The sequence below is a fragment of the Podarcis raffonei genome, chromosome 6 (genome assembly GCF_027172205.1).
Source record: "Podarcis raffonei isolate rPodRaf1 chromosome 6, rPodRaf1.pri, whole genome shotgun sequence".
Lineage (NCBI taxonomy): Eukaryota > Metazoa > Chordata > Lepidosauria > Squamata > Lacertidae > Podarcis > Podarcis raffonei.
Window position 1 is genome coordinate 52,841,410 of NC_070607.1, and position 16,294 is coordinate 52,857,703.

General features: G+C 45.1%; 1 protein-coding gene across 3 annotated transcripts in view; it reads left to right on the top strand.

The window, feature by feature from the left end:
• The first annotated feature begins 1,617 nt into the window (after positions 1-1,617).
• Positions 1,618-16,294, top strand: part of MICAL1 (microtubule associated monooxygenase, calponin and LIM domain containing 1) — a 44,768-nt gene continuing 30,091 nt past the window's right edge. Inside the window, exon 1 of one of the 3 annotated variants that reach the window (XM_053392902.1) lies at positions 1,618-1,914. The gene's annotated coding sequence lies outside the window, so the exon portion shown is untranslated. Of the gene's footprint in view, positions 1,915-2,211; positions 2,542-3,422; positions 3,528-16,294 lie in introns of those variants that run through there. The other 2 variants (XM_053392901.1, XM_053392903.1) reach the window with 2 other exon arrangements.

Sequence of the window (16,294 nt, forward strand, 5' to 3'; positions counted from 1 at the left end):
CTTGAAAATAATAATAATAATAATAATAATAATAATAATAATAATAATAATAAATTTTATTTATATCCCGCCCTCCCCAGCCGAGCCGGGCTCAGGGCGGCTAACAACAATAAAACAGAACAAAAATACAACACAACACAACACTCTAAAATCATTCATTATAAAATTAATTCAAATCAAGCCACTGGCAACCATTGGGCCAGAGCTCCGTGAAGATTGCCGAGGGAGGGAGTCAGGCTGTGCCCTGGCCAAAGGCAAAGTTAACAGATTCAAAATCTTTTATAGGGCCAAACGTGGCCAACTAGAAAAAGAGATGATCACAGAATTGGAAAGGGATTCCAAGGGTCATCTAGTTCAACCCACTGCAATGCAGGAATTGCAGCTAAACAATCATAGAAGACCTGCCTGTACTTCTGGCCAGAGGGGTTTTCAGGTGCTACAATCTGAATTTCTCACACCTGGCAGCAGCAAGAGCTAAGGCAGTGGTGGTCAGAGTTTTTTCTCTAGGCGACACTTCCGGAATGAAAATTTGCTCATGCCACACTGATTTTTTTATTGGAAAACAAAAAGAAGCAACTCCTAGTTGAACATAGAACACAACAATTTTATAATATGTTCATAGGACATCCAGAAATTATAAAACAATGCAGCTGCATAATCATACTGCTACTGAATATAGCTACTGAATCATTCCTAAAATAAAATATTGATTGTCCTTGAATCTTCCTGCCACACTTGCCATCCTCTCCTGCCACACCAGGTTGGCGTGCCACATCCTCTGAGAGCCACTGGGCTAAGGGGACTGTCCCCTGGTGCTGAGTGCTGTTAGTCCAAATGACAGATTGGGAGCTTAAAAGATTGTTGCGGGTGCTGCCACAATTCAACAAAACAGGAACTGAAATATACACCCTTCAAGCTAGTTGGTACCTCTTCCCTCCTTCCTGTACTTCCCCTCTGCCTCTGGTCGGGCACTAAATCAGCTAGATAGGAAACCACCATCTAAATGTAGCCTTCAGGCAGAGAACGAGCAGATAACCAAGAGGAATATGAAGCTGTGAGAAGAGAGGGGCATTTGCAGCAAACAAAGTTGATGCTGAAAGCGGCAGATGACACAGGTGAACCTACAATTGTATTTTTAAATAGCATGTTAATTTCATAGGGTGCCTGTTCTTGTTGTAACATTATGAACTGAATGTTCTTGTAGCATTTTGCACCACAGCAGGGCCAGCTGTACCATGGCACCCCCATAGTTAGCCTGCTGCCGTCAACTGTGGTGGAGGCTATTGCCATCGTTGAAATATTATTCAGCTGTCCTGTTGACTTATGTACCTGGAACAGTGAGGGCACTACCATGTCCTTTGCCTCAGGCAGAAAATGACTTGAGCCAGCCCTGCACTACAGCAAACAGAGGTGCTTTATTTTCTTTTCAAAGCTACTTATTATCATATATATCCTATTGTCTTTTGATTGTGGCAACACAACCAACACACTGTGCATGCATGTGTTTCATTGCGCAGTACTAGCACATGCGAACACCCAGGCCCTGCAATTCTCAAGCATCACCATAGATGAGCAAAAAGCGGTGTGTGGTGAAATCGAGGTGGGCTGTCACTTCATGCACGCCATCAACACACCCAGTGGATCAGGATAGCATTTCCTGTGCAGCCACCACACATGTATGAATCAGCCCTAAGGAAAGGGCAAGTAAAGCTTAAAGGAATTTCTCCCCTCCCTGCTCTCTGGTCACAAGTGACGCTGAATTTCCTGTCCCAGACCACCGGTCCCGGATAAAGTCGGAGGGCACAGGATGAAACACCCTCGCTGAAGCTAAGCCGATCTGGGATCCCGACGGTGCCTGTCCGGGAAGCTTCCTGGGAGTCCTTTGCATGCTGGCTTGAGGACCGTGAAAGAAAGGTAGGATATAAAAAACGTTGCACCGGCAGAGCGTTTTGGGGGCAACTCGTTTCCGGTGGGAGCAGCGCGCATGGGCAACACGTGAGGCCAAGCGGGCTTCACTTTTAACTCGACATGTGTGACGGCTGCACGGCAAAATAAAATAAAATAATAGTTGCATCGCACATCCTAGGCCCCTCTGTGCTTTATGTCAGCATTTGTAAACGGATCCCACACTAAGCATTCGCGCATTTATTTGTTTTTCCAAAACACACACACACACACAACCCTGTGAAGGGTCATAATACCCTCGCTTTGGGATTATTATCTCCCTTGCTGCTGCAGTCGTCTTCAGGTTGCACAAGGAGTTTTTAAAGTGCCCGGGCAAGAAGCTCCGCCTCCGGGCTATGTGGCTCCGGCAGACTCGCAGCCCGAGCGCGCGATGCTGCCGTCCCCTCTCCTCCGCCCTGCGGAGCCGAGGGAGCAGTTGAGCCGCGTTTTCCGATCCAGAAAGGCAGCGAAGGGGGGGAGCAGTCTCTGCTGGGGAGGGGTGTCTCTTCCAGCAGCCTAAGCACAAGCCACTCCTAGCGGGGAGAAGCCGAGGAGCCCCGGCGGCGGAAGAAGCGGAGCGCAACCGGGAAAGAGGAGGTAAAGTGGCGACGGATTGCCAGCCGGGCTGCGTGCTCTGTAGCCCAGAGACCGGCGCTATCGCTGCGCGCTTGGCTCAACGGCAAGGCAGGCAGAAAGGAATTGCCGTGCGCCTCGGGTGCCAAGGCTCGACGTGTCGGTCTAAACGCGCGTGTTCGTGGCAAGCAGCCGCGGCTCAGCCTTGGAACGCGAGAGCCAATGGCAAACCCGGGGTCCCTCTGAGCATGTACAGAGTGTTCTCTTCTTCCTCCCTCCGCGGCCAGTCATAACTAGGCCCTCTTTGGGTATGCGCTGAGCCGTGGGCGCGAAAGGTAGAGGATACGGGAAACGGCTTTGAGAAGCGACCTTACGCGTGGGACAAGGAGCTCGAAAGAGAGGGACGCCCCTGCGGTCGGAGCTTTGAGGAGGACAGAGCCGCTTGCAGCTTAAAACTTTGATCTGGGAGGGGGTCCCCGCCCCCCTTGGCTTCCAAAGCAGCAGAGACTAACCAGGAGATATTTAGGGCGCGGGTGTACCCCATTAAAAGTGTGGGGGAATCTTAGCCCCTGGGGGCTCTGGAGAGGTACGCATCACAATGGGGACGGGTAGGACTGCGGGCTGATGGTTGATGGGCGGGGCAAGGGTAGCCGTAGAAGCGCCCCAAAAAAGTGCGTGATCTGCGAGCTGCGCCCCAGCATTCTCTGCGACCTCGCAAGGGATCCTCTTGGATCCTGCGGTGTGGATGATTGAGGGCTTGGAGCCTTGGACCATCCCTGTTGGTTGGATTACGGGCTCGGCTTTCTAGACCACGTGCCTAGGGAATGGGAGGGGTTCTTTGAGAGCTCCAGCTGGCTTGAGTATGTTGTGTAAGATGACGTCTTTGTATCGCCTTACTTTTTACGACTGGTAGAAAGGGCTCGGTTCCTCGTTTTTTCAGTCCCGAAGTAATACGAAGAGTGCGAGTCTGCATTGGCGGTGGTGGAGAATGGGCACTTTGCGCATCTCGGGTTAGTAGCGAGGCTGTTAATTCACACTGTGGCTTTCAAACTGACTTAAGTCTTACATTTTTTTTAATTCTACAAATTAGCACTTGCCTCCAGCAAATTAACCCTTGCCAACATCTTGCCTACACCTTTTGCTATCGGGGCAAATGGTATTAACTGCATCTCCACACCTGAAAAAGTTGCCAGCTGAATTTCTGCCTATCCTGCACCTGCAATCTTACTGACAACCCTGTGACCAAGTTCATTCATCCTCAATTTGGAGACAAGGAGTGTAATTTTAAATTTTCCCAACAATGAGAGAAGATGCAACTGTTGGGCTTCATGCCCTATTCCTTCATTGAGTCTTGTGACCATCCGAAACCAAGACCTCCCACCCCTTTTGCCCCATTGCAGGTGCCTTATGTTTAATAAAACTAGGGCACATCAAAATTTGTGCAGATAATGTGCATGTGCTATCTGCATCCTTTAGCACCTACGTGTGCTTGGCAGGCTTGATAACCACTGCAGCACCTTGACTAACAGAGTTTACACTTCCTGGTTCTCATGCTTACTTCCTCCTTGGCTTAGGCAATTTTAATTGCTGAAACGAAGTTAAACTTATCTTCTATCTACTAGGAGCTTTGCTGAAAACAGGAAATGTTGCTCTCCTAGGTGTTGGAAGGTGAAGGGGAGAAGGACCATAAAACTTCTTTCTGTGTTGTATACCTACTTGTAGCTGGTTAGGGATGCGTGACTATGAAAGGGAGATTGGTGTGTAAGGCCTCCTATAAGCCACCTCCACAGAATAAGCAGAGAGAACTGCTTGTGTGTGTGCTGATAAAGTGCAATGCTGAAATATGAATGCAAATTGTGGATGCTGCTGGCTCCCAAGTAATAATCCATACTGGCCCCTTTCTTTTTTAGCAGCCAGGTGGCATGTCTTTTGCTGCAGCAGATGTGCAGACGACAAAAAGGCATGGCTGTAGGGCTCTCTCTAGTTCTTACTCGCACCACCTGTACCTCTAATTGTTTAACTGTCACGGCAGCCTAATTCTTTTGCAGCAAAAAAACAATTAAGTGCAACTCCTTGCTGACTCGAAAGGAAAAGAGTGTGTCTGTTGAGTCCTTGATGTTGTTCGTTACAATGCAGAGTGTAGCTCAGTTCCCTGGGGAGGCGTGTTGTACAAGCCTGTCCCATGTTGCTGGCTTTTTCATTAAGGACAGAATGAGCATTAGAGTGGTCTTGGAGATCTTTCACAGCAGAAGTAAACAGCATGTGAAAAGTGTCTTCTTGGAGGAGAGCAAAAATCCAAAAGTTTGGTTCCAGATCTAGACTTCCAGGATTTCAGTCATTGAGCTTACTCAATTAAGTTGTAGGTTGTTCTTTAGTTGAAACAGCAGCACTAGAAACTTTTGGTGGGTTCTGAACTCTAGATGTTGTCCTTTCTGTTCTTACACTGAAAGCTTGCTACATTTTTTGTAAGTATTTTTCTTTTGTGTTTATATTATAACTGAATGCACTTGATTTCCACACAATAAATAAAATAGGAAGGAAGGTGGTGTGTGTGTGTGTGTGTGTGTGTGCTCACATGTCGCCCTAAACAAGGTGGCTTGTTTTAAACAACCCATAGTTAATGTTAACCTCAGTTTGTCAATTTGGACAAAATGGCAAACTAATGTTTTTGAATTACTCCTGACTGTGCAGGAGCAGGGGGGAAGCATGCAAACACAAATCATGCTGTATCTAGTTCAAGTTTGTGCATGTCACATTGAACTATGGTTTAGCACAGGCTTCCTCAACCTTGGCCCTCCAGATGTTTTGCGACTACATTCCCCATCATTCCTGACCACTGGTCCTGCTACCTCATGGGTGTTGTAGGCCAAAAACATCTGGAGGGCCGATGTTGAGGAAGCCTGGTTTCGCATGATGGTTTGTGTGCATCAGTTCTGTTGTGACCAGATTGGCTCGCTAAATGAACTGGGAGGGAAACCCAGCAAAAGTTCAACATTTTTGTCAGTTATTATCTGGCAGGAAATATGAGGAAAAGCCTAAAAGTTCAGAAAGTATGAGGGGTAGATGAGGAAAGTTCAGAATGTTCTCTTTGTTTCCCTTTAGCTCATGCCCTTTTAACTGTTGCAAGTCTCATGCAAAGCATGATTGCATAAGCAGTAAGTATCCTAAGCCTGCCCTACTGGATAATCTGTGACATACAGACCAACCTGCTCCTCCAGCAACTCCTACCCTTCTTCTTGTGACTTCATTATTCTGAAAGACTTTATTCTTCAGCACTATATAAATCCAATGTGCAGGGCTCATCCAGGCTTTTTTTTTAAGTGACAAGTAACTTGCAGTGAAGCCCTGCCATTTCCTCAACTGCTTTCCAATGTGTGTGCAAAACCATCCTTTTGTTACCTATATATCCAATGTTTTCTGCAGCATCAACACATTCTCCCTGGCTATTCTCCCTCCACAATTATCAACACATACTGTCCCATCGATAATGCTGAAAGGCTTTCTTTACATTTCACATTATGGCTAAATTAAGTTGGTGTGATGCTTTCACTGATTGCATGGGAAATCCTTAAAGATCTTAAATTTTGCTTTCATCCAGCATGTGCTTATTGCAGCTTTGCCCTCCAGATGTTTAGGGCTACTGCTCCCACCAGCCCCAGCCAGAATCACTGTGCTGGCTGAGGCTGATCAGAGTTGTAGTCCAAAACATCTGGAGCCTGCCTTATTGCATCTGCATTAAGTTGTCATATTATGTCAGTTGACTTTCTTGGTGTGTTCTAGACATTGGCATTCATATATCTGACTGTGTATCATTGATGGAATGGGGTGAACACCACTAGTGTTATTGAGTCATGTGTGTACACTATGTTGGCATCTGTCTGCTGTCTTGGAGTGCTCTAGCAAAAAGCTACAGAATCACAGCGCCTGCTGTGGCTGCAGATACTGGGAACTTGTAACTGCTGCCTCTTGCCTTGTTTTTGTTGCGTTAGCAGAGCTGAAGTGACTTTTCTGAGGCCTCTTATGGGGCACCAGTGCAGTACCAGGTGTGAAGAGATGGAGAATGTATGATTCTGTGGTCCTTGGAAATTACACAAATGCAGTGTCCCCCTCTCCTAGTATATTCTTTGATATTGCTAGCTTGATACCCATTGCAGTCACCAGGGAAGAGTGCTGGGGATGTGAACACTTTTTTTGAAAACTTAAAATAAGGACATTGCTGCAGGGGCTTGCTGCAAGGTTGTGGGGACCATTTGCTTTATATTTCAATGCTTGTAACAATTCATAAAGTGGTATAGGCATGGGAGGAAGGGTTGTGTTGCTGTTCACTAATTATGACAAAAAAATATCTAATGGGCACCAATTAATATATGTGGAGCCACACTACATTATACTTGGTGTATTCATGAATAGCATGATTCCAGTCTGGGAAAGAATGCAATTTTCCTAAGTATGATTGGCTGAACAGAACACTAGGGAAACGTGATATTTGGAATTGCAATCTAGTGCAGAATGTCTGAAGCAAATGGTAGACAGGTGCAGTTTACAGTGCAAAGTCTCCGGCACCATACTGTGCCACCTCTTCTGTTTTCCTTTGGTTGCCCAAGGATTAATAATTAATTATGCCTTTTAGCACTCTTTTAAATGTCTTCCTAGGTCAGACCAGAATACTTTGCATTCAGATTGCTCCTAGCACCTCAGGGTTTGTTCCAGTAAGGAAGTAACATTGTACAAAGGGTCTTCCAACCATTGTGAAATGGTTACTCCTCATGGTTGCAAGTCCCCCCCCCCCAGCTTCCATGCAATATTGTTGGCATCAAAATACCAGCCTGTATTCCTCACCCTGCTTTTAACCTGGATTTACCCTTGGGGAGGGGATCCTATATGCTTTTTAAAAACACCCAAACAACCCAATAGCAGAAGAATATGTTTACTGTGTTATGCCCCCCTCCTGTCCCAAAGCACCCTAATTCTCCTTCACCTCACTGTCACATGGGTGTTTTGACTTCTCTTATGGCCAGATCTTGTGAAATTGTCAATTGAAAGCCTGCTGATTGCTATGATTCATGATGATGTCCTTGGTCTAGAGTCAGTGGTCAGTCTTCCATCATTCCCTCCTACTGCTCACTGTGATGGTTACAATCACCAACCAAGTAACGCACAAGGGCTATAGATAAGGACTGCAGAACCTTGACAATTGCTTTTTCTTCTAGCAGATATTAACATTTCGGGATGGGGAGAAAGTGCAAAAAGGAAAATGCTTCCTTCATCTAGCTGCGCCTGCTTTCTTTAGAGTGAGGACCTGATTTTTAATGTGCAAGATCTACACTGCTTCATAACGTGGGTAAACTAAAGATGAAATATTTTGTAATACAGTCCCAGAACAAGTTTGTAATCTGTTAGATGGGGAATAAAGCTCAGGCAGGCTGGCAAACAAGTTTGGGTGGTGAATTTCCGAGCGATAACAGAGAGAAGGATTTGGATGTTTGTTTTTGCAAAACTGAAATCAAGCTCTGGATAGGTTTAGTGAAGAAATGGTAGCTAAACTGAAGCTCAGTCTAGGCAAGACAGAGGTCCTGTTGGTGGTTTCTTCTGCCCTGGAAAGTGGTGTTCACCCCACTCCAGAGTGGGTTGCATTCCCCCTTAAATCAGGGGTGAGGAACCTGTGGTCCTCCAGATGTTGATGAATGACAGCTCCTGTCCATGTTGTCCATGTTGTCTGGGGCTGCTGAAAGTTGGAGTCCAACCATACTGCAAGGGCCATAGGTTCCCTTTCCCCTGATCTAGACTCTGGTTGCAGCAGCAATCCTGGAGTGAGCAATGGGTGCTAAACGGTTTTTTTAAAGAGATATTTCTTTGCCCTCTGGATTATTCAACACTTTATGATACTTCATGAGCATCAAAAGGATTCCACTGTAAATATGCCTTGCCATCATTATATCCATTCCCCAGGAAAAAACCCCTCTTGATATCTAGTCTATGGGCATGTGTGGGGTTACGTAGCTTCCAATAATTGAGTGCTTGGTTCAAAAGAAACTGATAGCTCAGAACTGGTATTGCCACAGACTCTATCACCTTTTACCTTAAACTCTGCTCACCCAGTGCATTTGAAGCTGATTATGTCCCCCAAAGTGTTCTGGGAACTGTAGTTTGATATGGGTACTGGGTATGATAGCTGTGTGAGGCGTAAAGTTCCCAGAATTCTTTGGGGGAAATAATGTGCTTTAAATGTATGGTGCATACACAGCCTCTTATCCCTCTCCCACGATGTCCTGCACTAATTGCACAAAAGTAAAAGCAGGTTAGGGTTGGCTAAAGGAGAAACGACTTTCGAACTGGACTGAAGTTAGCTTTTTGTAAGGCCACAAAAATGGAAGATAGCCCAGTCTGCATCTTAGTGGCGCGCTGTGTTATTTTTTTTTTATGTCTGTTGTAAATGTGAGTCACACAACTAGGTGTGTAATCATGCCAGTTGTGTAATCACTCTTGATATGCAGGTTCTCTGATGAAATGTGTAGTAGCCGAGAGGTGCACAGTTTGTTTATTTCTCTGCATAAGCTTCTTTCGATCCTGCACTGCATTGGGGAAGGATTTTTGTTTGTGTGTAATGATGTTGCGTGCTTTTGAAAAGATAGGTTCCTTCTTTGGTTAAGGCAGTGGTTTGGGATTTGGAAGGTCATTGCTTCAATCCTCTCTTCCTGTCTGGGAGCAATTACTCAAGATCACTTAGCAGGATCACTTACTCCTTTAATCTTCTGGTTGAACTCACACCTTCAGAGGCTGAGGAGTCCAGTGTCAGGGCTTGTTCCTCCCCTGTGCAGTGCATGCTTGTGGGTGAAGAGAGGGCTGTGAGTATGCAGTCTGGGGCTGGAAGTTCTTTTCCATCAGAGTGGTGAATGCAAAGCACAAGGATGTAGGTGTGGGGGGCATAGGCGTCACCGTGAAGTTTCAAAATATTTGGAAGGATCTCAGAGTAGGGGTGTGGCTTTCACAGGTATTTAGTATGCAGAAGTTCAAAACAAATGCATGTGTTTGGCAGCCTTGGAAATCAAGCCACACACGGGGTGTCTGGGGCTTTAGACAGTCCTATTCAACAGTGGTTGCAGGATGGAGGCACGATGAAGGCAAATATCTGCAGTGCTCTTTGTGTCTTCCTGCTTATGTGTGCAGTATTGACAAACAGATCGTTTTCAGGTCAGATTGCTGCTCCTGCAGTCTATTGCTCCAGTGGAGTCTCTTCAGAATACAGTGGTACCTTGGGTTACAAACACCTCGGGTTACAAACACTTTGGGTTACAGACTTCACTAACCTGGAAGTAGTACCTCGGGTTAAGAACTTTACCTCAGGATGAGAACAGAAATCACGCGGCGGCAGCAGGAGGTCCCATTAGCTAAAGTGGTACCTCAGGTTAAGAACAGTTTCAGGTTAAGAACGGACCTCCGGAACGAATTAAGTTCATAACCAGTGTTACCGCTGTATATTGAATAGAGACAGAATCTGATAGACACAAATGGTGTCTCCAGGCCTCCCTCTACATTGCTTGATGCAGTCAGTGCTGCAGAGCCTTTAAACAAGCTATGCTGAGCCTGCCTGTCTGAGGGCGCAAGCATTTCCTTATTGGTTAAGGAACCATCTGGTTGCTTAGGATATTACATAAATAATTTGAAGGTGCAATTCGTTAATGTTCTTGAGTGTCTCCCTTGATCTCTAAAGCAGGTTTTTCTATATCAGTGCAATTGGGACAAGGGTGGGTGGGGGAATGGATTCTGAGATGTTCTTAGCACTGCCCAAGGCTTTTGCTTCAACACAATGTTGCATGCTGTGATGATCATATGATTACTGTCACTCCACTTCACCTGAGTGGATCTCAGGGCGGTTTACACCACAAAACCACAATATAAAAAATGCAAAATACATAACAAAAATACGATAAAAAAACAAACCATAATCTCCCCTCTCATGATACATTTGAAAGTATATCGGATGTTAATCAGCCCAAGGCCTGGTTGAAGAGAAACGTTTTCACGTGGCGCCTGAAGGTATATAATGAAAGCGCCAGACCATGGGTAGGCAAACTAAGGCCTGGGGGCCGGATCCAGCCCAATCGCCTTCTAAATCTGGCCTGCGGACGGTCCGGGAATCAGTGTGTTTTTATATGAGTAGAATGTGTGCATTTATTTAAAATGCATCTCTGGGTTATTTGTGGGGCATAGGAATTCGTTCACCCCCCCAAAAAAAATATAGTCCGGCCCCCCACAAGGTCTGAGGGACAGTGGACTGGCCCTCTGCTGAAAAAGTTTGCTGACCTCTGCGCCAGATGAACCTCCCCAGGGAGAGCATTCCACAAACAGGGAGCCACTGCAGAAAAGGCCCATTCTTGTGTTGCCACCCCCCGGACCTCTTGTGGAAGAGGCACATGAAGAAGGACCTCAGATGGCGATCTTGGGGTCTGGGGATGGGATGTAGCCAACAAAGTTAGCGCAAGAATTTCCACCTGTGCAGTAGTACTTCCTCTTCCTCTTCTTTCCTCTCCTTATGCAACTCCTGTGCCCCTCTAAACAGACCTTTTTTTGCACTGGTGAGGTGGGTTGCACAGGGAGTGGAGTGGGACAAGAAACCCTATTGCATAGGAGGTCCTTGCGCTAACAGGATGACTCCGTTAAATGCAACCAGATTTTGTGTGTATCTCCAATATTTCCCTGAGTTGAAACCTTGGGAAAGAGTCTCTGGGAAAGGGTCCTATATGCTGCTCAAACAACTGGCAAAGACAGTTACTGATTAAGCCTGGGCAGCATATAGTTTGTCATGATTCAAAGTTTTGAGGAAAACAAGCTTTACTGAAATATTCACAAAAGTCTATGCCGTAAAATATTTCTTTGTCTTTAAGGTAACTTCCGTTGTGTGTTTTCACTAACAAGGTAGCTCGTGTCACAAATTTGTTTCAAAATTTTGGTGGGTGTTTTTCCCCACAGTCAGAGAAATTTATTGCATGGTGGTTGGGGTCTGGATCACCAAGTGTTCAAAATGTGAGATGTATGCTTTCAAATTGCAAATGTCAGAAGATACTTAATCTTTAAGTTTCAAGGACTGAAAGGAGAGGGCATTGAAACAGCCCTCAAAGACTTCCTTAGATAGTGAGTCTCCTGGCTAATATCCTGTTTACTAATACTTGGGCACCGTTGGTTCCCTTCATACCCACCCCACTGTTTAATTTACAAGTCAAATGTACCCAGACAGTTTCCTGCTGTACATGACTCTCACTGGGGAATGAGGAGGACTTAATCATACATGGGGAGGGATTATAGTCTTGGTTCCCATTGTCCTTTGTGCTCACTGTATAACAAACAGCTTCCAGTTCTGGTTGATGTCAGCATAGGCTTATTAATCCCAAATGTTTGAAATGTAACGGTTAGCATTTTAAAAAAATCTATATTTTTTGTTGCTTCTAGGGTTAGCCTGTACCCTCATGCATACTTTAACAGCAGTAAACACCACTGGGTGTACTTCTGAGTAAATCTTGCAGCACAGAGCACTTTTCAATGTTATATATTCAAATCCTCCTCCCCAACCATAGCCTTCCTGCCAGAAGAAAATGATTGAAAGAGAGGAACTCATTGGGTTTCCAGACCCCAGTGTATTTCATGTCTGGAAAGATAGAGAACAGAGGAAGTGGGAAGGAAGGCAGGCAGGAATGATGTAATAATCCTCCCCTGCCCCCGCATTTTTTTTAAAAAAATATTTATTGGAATTTTCAAAAAATAAAGAAAAAACATAAAAAAATACAATTAAAAACACATAAAATTTACATTTCTTACTGTCAATAACCAACTTCCTTGACTTCCCCACACCTCCCCTTCTTGTATTCCCGTTCCAATTTTTAGCTCAGCAAGTTCTTGTCCCCAAACTTTACCTTATTTTCTCTAATCCATTTTAGTTAACCAGTTTTAACTTATAAATCTCAATCTTTATACATCAATACTTATTCTTAAAAATCTTTTTCTAAGATCAGCCCCATCATTTTTGTTAACCAATTTTAACTTATAAACCTCAATCTTTGTACGTCAATACTTATTCTTAAAGGTCTTTTTCTAAGGTCGGCCACAATTCCCTTCCCCAAAATCCCCATTTTTATGTTAGTGGCAAAACCAAATTAAATAAAACAGAATATAGTTATACACCCTTTGGATTCCCAGAGCCCCACCACCCCCTTTCCCGGTTTCGAACCCCAACAAAAGTCCATCAGTCCATCTGTAGTCAGCCTGGCGACCTCACGTCCGAGGCTCTCAGTTCTCTCTCAATTCCTCTTTGCCGGTTTTTTTGATAGTCCTTTATATTAAACTCCAAATCTCGAAGGAGCTCTGTCCCAGTAAGGTCCATGTTTCTTCCAGCCAGGCCTCCATATTTAAAAATGGAGCCAAAATCTTGTTTCTTACTTCTCTTAAGTCCAAATGTCCCAAAAGCTCCAGTTTCCACTTTAGCCAGGTTTGTATTCCATAAGTCTTCAGATCTCCACATAGAGAGATCTCTCCATTCTCCCTTCTTCAATTCAAACCAAATTTTCATCATCCTGATCTTATTTTCCTTTATATCCATCTTAACCGGCCTCTGGCTCTCCTCAATCATCTGTGGCATTATAGCTCCTCCTTCTTTTTCCTTCAAATCATCATGTTCCTCTTTCATCACATTCTCAGATTTCTCAAATTTCTTTTCTTGTTCGGCTGCAAGAATTTTTAAGTCAACTGCAAAACTTTCCTGTTCCACTGCAAAAACTTGAGTCAAGTCCCTCCCAGGCTCAGCAACTTTGTTTACTGCTCCATTCAGTATTGTAACATTTGTGGCCAAAACATCACTCTGTTCCTGCAACTTTCCCAAGAGAAAAAAAGTCCTCTCCAGTTCAGCCAGTGTTTTTCCATTTACAGCCATTTTTGTAATGCCCTAAACCTCCTCTAGAGGGATTCTAGTTTCTTAGTATCTTCCAGTTCCGACCCAAAAGTCAAGTTAACCTTTTCTTCTTTATTTTTAACAATTTGTTACCAAATTGTAACGAATGTAACCAGCAAAGACAGCAGAAACAAAGTTCTCCTTTTTTCCCAACTTTGACAGCTAGTTTGACAGCTGTCAAAGTCTTTATATCTCTTCCGCAGGCTCTCTCACCGATCGCTCCCGGGTCTTGGGGGAGGGGTGAATTCCGTTCTCAATGTTAGCTCTTATCCTCCAGCACAATCACTTAAATTGCCAAAACGTGGAGTTAATTGCTTTTATCCACAAAGAAGAAAGGTATTCTCACAACCTTAGTTGTAAAATCCTTGCTTTACGATGTTTACAAGGCGGGTAGGTGGACTTCCTCTTTACACCTTACCCGGTTGTGCCTAATTCCCAAAGAAAATTTCCCTTTTAAGTCCAATTTCCGTAATTACTCATGGGTTGTTGCTTTTAATCCAAATGTTCAGAGAAAGAAGTCAGCGCTCTCCGTCCATGGCATGCGGCTTCACTCAGCAGGGGAAGCAGTCGACTCACAGCACCGCACCGCTCTCCGTCCCCCGTTCCGGAGCCTTTAAAAAGGCTCCTTCGCGGGTCGGGGGGGCGCAAATGGTGCCCGCCGAGTCACCAGGTCCACAGGCTTCAGCACCTGTGGTTTCTGAGGGTCCCCGCGTCGCCGCCGCGGCAGGACCCGACCCCTGCTGAGCTGATTCCCTCCGGAGCTCGGAGGGAATCCGCCATTAGGAGATGGCGCTAACCCAGAAGTCCCCTGCCCCCGCATTTTGAGGGAATAACCATGTGACACATTGGAGATTTGTAAAAGTGGTTCCCATGACAAACAGCATGCTTGACAAACTGTGCAAACATTTGCATGTAATCAGGAAGCGTCAGTGAAATGCACTTTCTTTGTATGTGTGAGTGTTCAGGGTTGGTATTCGTTTGTCTCAAGGGACAATGGAGTGCGCCTCTAGGGGTGAGGTCAAACCACTACATTAGCAGCGCTAAAGCCTGGGCAGTGTGTAGGTCCTGGGATGCCCAGAAGACAACACACACACACACACACCCACACACACACCCTGCCTTGCTGATACGGTCCAGAGGAAAGCAGAGCAATATGTTTGGCACCAGCTTGGCTGCAGGAATTGCCGGAAGGAAGTGTACAAGGCGCCATCCAAATGCCTTAGGAACTCCACTCCAGATCTGTGTAGGGTTTACTCCTTAGTCTTGTCTTCTTCCAAAGATATCCCGCAAGGCAGCAGAGGTTTAAGATCAGAGTCTTCCTTCTCCTAGTTGGGCTACCTTGCCTGGTTGACGAGTCCCACCTGCACCCTACAGCACATGCAGAAACCGCCTTCTTGACTGTTGGACCCACTATTGGTCTCGTCCACTCAATCCACTGAAGCCTTTCTTCACATGCAGGGGAAATTCCTGACTCACAGAGGGTTTGAGACCCATCAGCTACCCTCACCTGGTTTAGCTGGCCAGTTGAAGCTGTTTCCTGGGGTGTGGTCACTGTTGCATGCTGACAGCTTCTAGGAGTCACAGATCAGAGCTGAGTGCAGGGTGAGGACCAAAGGTGGACAAGCTACCCTAGAGGGAGCATTATGTGCCCTCCCACCTCATGGCATACTACCCTCAACACCCCATACAGCCCAGGGTAATGTGTGGTAGGTAAAGGGTAACTCTTGCATGTCCTCTCTGGGGAGAGGCCTGTGCATCTCATGTGGGGGAATTTTTTGCACTAAATCAAATTATTTCCTTCCTATATTTATCCAAGAAATCCAGAAAGAGGACATGTGCCTGATGTTTTCTTTGCCATACCATGAGAAATCACACTGGGTTTGTTCTGTCTGAGTGCTATGATGCCACCAACCAACCTCCCCATTTTTCAGTTCATGTGGGGCAACTCTGGAGATCTGTGAAAAAAGCAAAGGGAGCCATGTTGGTTCACAAGAAATATTCCAAAATCCACATCATTCTAAGGACCAACAAAAATGTTACAAACTCTGTAGTGGACATAGCTTTCAAGCCCAGAGTCTTTGTACAGCTGAGCTGTTAACACTGAGCATAAAGATGTTTGTACAAGATGAAACATATATTAGAAAAAATGTATTTTAGAGTTGGAAGGACTCACAAATGGAGCAGGGCATCCACTGCCACACCACCACTGATAGGTAATTGCCCAGCCTCTGCTTAAAAACCTTTAACTAATGAGAGTTCACCATCTTCTATGACATGAGAGCTGCAATGTTTAATGTTTAACTAAATGCAGCCATGGAATATGTGAGTGCTAATTTGATTAGGGAAGAAGCACAGAGGTGAATATTTTTAACTTCTCATCCCTGCACTGTTTGCCTGATCTAAATTGCTCTCACACAGATGTGTGTATATGTGCACACGCACGCACGCACACACACACTTGCTGTTTCTTCCATTCAGAGAAAAATACTGGCATGATACAAGTTCCTGTATCGCGCACACACAGCAAATAGGCATCTTGGGGAGGGCAAGTTCAATCAGGAAAACATGGGGCAGATGGATTAAACACCTGCACCAAAACTTCCTTGATCAAATTGGCTGCCCAATGACTTCACAGCTGCATTAAGTAAAAAAATAAATTAATGCCCTGATGCTAAGAAGTCAGCATTCTAGGCAAGGAAAGCTGACTGATTTCAATGAAAGACAACTTTCTCCATGCAATGCATGCCTGAAGATATATATGCAAAGCACTTGAAAGAAACGTCATTAGCAGAAGTTACACCAGTCAACTGTTTTATTATCCTTTCTGTGTGCAGAAGG